Source organism: Phalangium opilio, unplaced genomic scaffold, assembly GCF_054372755.1.
Source record: "Phalangium opilio isolate 3A_F unplaced genomic scaffold, DU_Popi_V2 ptg000209l_1, whole genome shotgun sequence".
NCBI lineage: Eukaryota > Metazoa > Arthropoda > Arachnida > Opiliones > Phalangiidae > Phalangium > Phalangium opilio.
This window is the reverse complement of record NW_028324217.1, coordinates 11,689,939-11,696,162: the sequence shown is the minus strand read 5'-3', so window position 1 is coordinate 11,696,162 and position 6,224 is coordinate 11,689,939.

Genomic DNA, 6,224 nt, shown 5'->3' with positions numbered 1-6,224 from the left:
CATAAACCTGTAGGCGAGCGTTCCAACGGGCAAATTTCCCAGTTGGATCCGGAGCTTTGTGAAGCCATTTCAGCGCGCTGTTGTCTGTATAAAGATCGAAGTGGGTACCCTCTATATATGGTCTAAAAGTTTCAACCGCGAATAACACTCCCAGTGCCTCGCGTTCTACGGCAGAATATTTCCTTTCCGCGTCATTTAAGGACGTGCTTGCATATTGTATGACGCACTTTTGTCCATTAATCTTTTGGCTAAGGACAGCTCCTAATCCAACGTTAGACGCGTCAGTATGTATAGAGAATGGGTAGTTATAATCGGGTGTACAAAGTATTGGGGCTGAACCAAGTTTAGCTTTCAAGATATTAAAGGCGGTTTCTTGCGCCGTGGTCCACTCCCATTTTGCATCTTTTCTTAATAAACTATTTAAGGGGTTTGCAACTTTTGCGAAGTTTTCGACGAATCTCCTATAGTAAGAAGCCATACCTAAGAAGCGCCGCAGTTGACGGACGTTCTTAGGGGCTGGAAAACTGCGAATAGTCTCAGTTTTGTCGGGGTCTACACTTATTCCTGATTCAGACACAATGTGTCCTAAAATCTTGGCTTCAGTCTGACAAAAATTGGTTTTGGAAGCTTTAATGGTTAATCCTGCTTTTAATAGTCGGTCGAATACTTCGCCTAAAGTTTGTAAGTGGCTTTCAAAATCGGAAGAAGCGATTATAAGATCGTCAAGATAAGCGCACACACCACGCTCCGAAAGGTCTAAGAATAACGCGTTTACCATTCGTTGGAACGTAGCGGGAGCGTTCGTCAAGCCGAACATTAACACCTTTGGGCGAAAAAGTCCTTTATGCGCGCCGGCTATTGGCAGGTTCCGCTGCATGAAGCGCATCGAGATATGGCCGAACCCATCATGAATATGAATCAACCCCAATCTTATATTTTATTATAAATAATTTAAATCTCCTTACAAATTGGGGGCCCAGCTGGGATGGTACGTAACTCGGACTGGCGGGTATACGGCGCGAGAGCCCAACGGACGAAGTCCGGGGCTTGGTTTTAACGTAGAATTAACTTAGAAAGCATAGTTTGACCATCGTCGCGAGACTGCGCTTGGTTCTGACCTTCGTCCTTCGCGTCCAAAAAGAGTATCTCTTCTAATATCTTCTTCGGCCTGGTGTTTTTGGTTCTGGTCCTCTGGGCTTTTCCATTCCATTGACCTTATCCTGTTTTTCAACGACTCCGTGCGTCATGGGTTTTATTTTTCGCGTACGTCAGAGGTATTTGCCTCTTTTTAAAAATATGTTTACACCTTTTCAAACTGCAGGTGTTTTCTTAAACTTAGAGCTATACAAAGTGGTTTAGGTTTGGCAACCCTATTTTCTAGTTATTGTACTGGGGCATAAAGTGATAAACGGGGGAGATGGGTAGAGGTTAAGAAACTACTGTCGTAGTATCCCAATAGATGAACTGCGGAACAAATGGGTAACCTCTGCAGCAGGTCAACCACGCCCGTTGAGTGAAAGAATTCAATAGATATTGTTCAGCTTAAGATCCCAAACGACCAGCATCAGGGACCCCGTGACTAAACAATACTAGTGGTGTTCTTTGAGCTTTAAATTTAACTTATGGAATTTAATAATAGTGTTTTTGAAATAATTTGAGTGCGTGAATTTTGAATTTGGAAGAATTTTAAGTCATACCAACATGAATATTTATTAAATGTGGAAAATAATTATTTAATTGGGAAAATAAGTAATTTGGACGTTACACCAAATACGATATCCCTTTGTATGAAATGCATAGCCAACCATAATTCCTAATTTCGCTCTATTTTCTAACTTATTTCGATGTTGCTTCGGTAAATAGGTGAAGGCCAAACAGCCATATCGCTTTAGATGTCGTACCGAAGGTTTCTGATTCGACCATCTCTCCTCCGGTACTTGGTCCGCAATCTTGGAATGGGGTAAACGATTAGAAAGATAATTGAATGCGCATAGTGCTTCTCCCCATAGATACTGTGGTAGTTTACTATCCTCTAGCAAGGTTCTTACGCCATCAATGAGCGTGCGGTTATACCGCTCCGCTACTCCATTCATCTCGGGTGAATATGTATTGGATCTCTCTACCTGAACCCCATCATTTCTACAACATTCTTCAAAATAACTTGCTGTATACTCAAGCCCATTATCTGTTCTCAGGTGCCTTAATTTTTCCTCTGTCTGTCTTTCGGCCCATGACTTATAATCCTGATACTTCTGGAAAGCTTCATTCTTTGAGCGCATTAAATAGACCATGGCTTTCCGAGAATAATCATCGATAAAGGTTATAAAGTATGATAATCCGCCCATTGAAGCCTTAGGCGCCGGTCCCCAGATGTCGGAATGTACCAGTTGTAATACCCCATTCGATTTAATGTCTTTTATCGCCCTTGATATTGCTTTTGTGGCCTTTGATAGTTTGCATGGTACACACGGTTCCATTTCCCCTTTTACTTTTGATAAGCCTATCACCATATCTTTTACTTCCAACTCCTTTAGTCTTCTCGGATTCGGGTGACCCAGCCTCTTATGCCACATATCTACTTCACTCAGGTGACTAACTTGCCTCTCTGGACGACATTCTGATCTAGCTTTTATCTTGGGTACTCCTGGTAGACCCGTAGTTACCTGGACATCTACGATATATAGGTTACTATCCGGACTTAAATACGAGATCATTAGTGTCACTCTTGTCTTCGTAAATACTTCGATTTTTCCATTGCCAATCACGGCACTGTATCCAGACTCGTCGATTAGTCTCGCTGAGATCAAATTTCTACAATAGCCTGGGACGTATACAACCCCTCTAAATGTAATACGATGTTTATTCTTGTACTGTAAAACTATATCGCCCCTTCCCACGGCTTTTGCCGTGCCTTGTGCTATCGTTACCGATGTCTCTACGTTATAATAATTGTAGAAATATTCTCTCTTATTGCAGAAATGGTGCGTGGCCGCTGAATCATACACCCATCCCTCTTGATCATTGCTGCTTGACAGACATGCTACCATTGAACTATACATAGCTAGCCCGTTAGCCATCCTTCCATCAGTAACTTCGTAGTTTTCCAAATCATCATCTCCACTTGTTATTGCCGATAAGAATGTATGTTCATTTAGTCGGTTCCTAGGCCTTTGACCATTCCCATTATTTCTGTGACTATGTCTATCCTGGCAGTCCCTGGCCCAATGTCCTCTTCTGTTACAGTTATGACATCTGTCATCCCTCGTCCTGTCATTTCCACCTGATCTATTATTATTAACCCTGAACCTATCGTTCCTTCTACAATCCTTTATCATATGCCCTTTCTTCTTACAATTTTCGCAATATGAACCTTGCCGACCATCTGGTTCTTGGGATCTAATGCCTCTAGATCTCTGATATGACCCCTTATATGAAACCATAGCTGTTGTACCGAAATCTTCTACGGGTGTGGGTCCTATCGTCCTCTTCCGTCTATCATACTCGGCAATTAAATGTTCTTTTACCTTAGCAGATGTGAAACTAGCGCTTCCTAAATTAAACAGGTATTGCACTACGCTTTGGTACTCATCTGGTAGACCATGAACCATTTGGAATTCAATTTCGTCATCCTCCAACTGTCTCTTTGCTAGCGCCAAATCACTGGCAACTTCCTTGACCCTTGCCAAATACACGGCCATCGTTTCAGGTGGTGTAAACTTCATAGTGATGAACTTCTTCCTAAGCGCTCCAATTCGAGTCAATGACTCAGGCTCAAAAGATCCTCTAATCCTTTCCAAACTTCGGTTGCGGTGGCATACTCTTTAATTACCCGCTTGTGTTGATCATCTACGGCCAAAGTCAAACGTGATAAAGCTTGATCATGCTTCCTCTCATATCTCTCGATTTCCTCCGTCTTTGCCGTTTTCTCATCTGGTTTAGCCTTGGTCCCATCCACTATCCTCCATAAGCCACCGTCTAATAGCCATGCTCTCATATCAACTTTCCATTGTTCATAGTTCTCACCGTCAATTCTTTTAAACGGTACCGATCCAAATCCCTCAGCCATTTTTAAAACTTGACTCAATTTATTTTCCGAAACGTTTCACGATCTAACCCGAACCACGCTCTGCTACCACTTATAACGGGAGAGGGGGTGTATCTGTCATTAGGTTGGCCGAGGCTTACGTTGGCTCCAACTAATAAATAATCACCACGTCTATAAAATAACTCAACAATTTATTAAAATATTAAAACTAATAACTTCTGTTAAAATAACATCTGGGTTACATAATATTACACCCCAAACGACCCGCACTTATCGTGAAAACATTTACTAACTGTATATCGTGGTGGACGGCAAGAGACTAATCTTTTTGTTATACCATTCTATTGACTAAACATTCCACTGACTATCTAATTCTACTTTCTAGTACAGGACCACTAACATGGTGCGTGTGGTTAGCCGGATTGATGGTGCATGTGGTTAGCAAGCATAAACCAATAGTTCCGGCATTGGTGAAAGTGAAGAAACAATTGACGAAGTGGGCGAAAAACGGAATATCTCTATAATTATACCTCCCGGATGTTACGGTTCCGCAGAGGAATTATTGAAAATATTTTCAACCGACGATGATGGTGCAACTCATAGAATTAAATCTATGGTCGAGTTCAGGGCCGGAAATAAGCACAGGACACTGGACATTGTCCAATAAAATTTTTAAATGTCCCATAATTTTTTTAAAAACTAAGGGGTCACTGGACATTTTGACCAATAAATTTTCCGATGTTTTTATAGCTTGACTATGAAGATGCAACACTATTTTTGCACACTCCAGTGGACAGTGTCCCATAAATTTTCCAGTCAAAGGAGGGGTCACTGGACACATGTCCTATAAGAAGTTTTTCTTATTTCCAGCCCTGGTCGAGTTGTCTTAGTACAAACCAAATCGGCGAGTAATGGTTGAGTTAAAAGGATCGAACCAACTTTACATCCCAAGCGAAATTGCCATTATAGGATTCACGAGGGAATCAAATAAATACGGCTCCGTGGTCACTTCCATGACAGCCCCATTCAGTTGCGATACACTGTTAGAAAAATGCGTTCAGGCCTCGTTGAAAAAAGAGCGGCCTGTTCTAAATTGAAATATGGCGTTCTTTGGGCTGGTCACTTTGAACGATTCGTTCAAATCCTTCCCTTCCGTTCTCTTGAGAACAAAAGCTCACTCGTTCAACTTGGAATTTACATTTGTTTCAAACAGCACGCTACTTCGTTCACATTAGAACAATGTTTCGATTTTTCACTGCACTCCCTTTTGTTCGACTTAGATACTACATTTGTTCCAAAGAGTACGCTTTTTCGTTTACATTAGAACATTATTTCGTTTTTTCGCTGCACGCTCTTTCGTTCGACTTAGAATTTACATTTGTTCCAAAGAGTACGCCTTTTCGTTCACGTTAGAACATTATTTCATTTTTTCGCTGCGCACCCTTTTGTTCGAGCTAGATACTACATTTGTTCCAAAGAGTACGCTTTTTCGTTTACATTAGAACATTATTTCGTTTTTCCGCTGCACGCTCTTTCGTTCGACTTAGAATTTACATTTGTTCCAAAGAGTACGCCTTTTCGTTCACGTTAGAACATTGTTTCGATTTTTCGCTGTACGTCCTTTTGTTCGACTTAGATGCCACATTTGTTCCAAAGAGTACGCCTTTTCGTTCACTTTAGAACATTATTTAATTTTTTCGCTGCACGCTCTTTCGTTCAACATAAAATTTACATTTTTTCCAAACAGTACGCTTGTTCGTACACATTAGACCATTATTTAGTTTTTTCGCTGCGCGCTCGGGCGTTCGACTTGGAATGTACATTAGTTCTAGCCAGCCCATACCTTCGATCCCAGTTGAACGTTCTTTCGTTGTACCCAACTCGTTTTCTAGTTCCGATCAGAACGTGCATTCGCTTTCATAAATTTGCTCCGTCAAGTTTTTCTTTCGTCTAAGGGACTGTTCGTAACGTGAACAGAGTGGTAGGGGATTTGAATTAATACAACTAATTGTTGGTGGGGAGTAGAGATGTGAAATTACCGTAATTTTTAAAAAGGGTAATTTACCGGGTAAATTACCGATTGAAATTTAGGGAAAACAAAAATTACCGTTCAGTTGGTAAGTTTTGGTAATTTACATTTTCCTGTGCATGCAATGCATTACTTAAAGCCGAGGGGGTA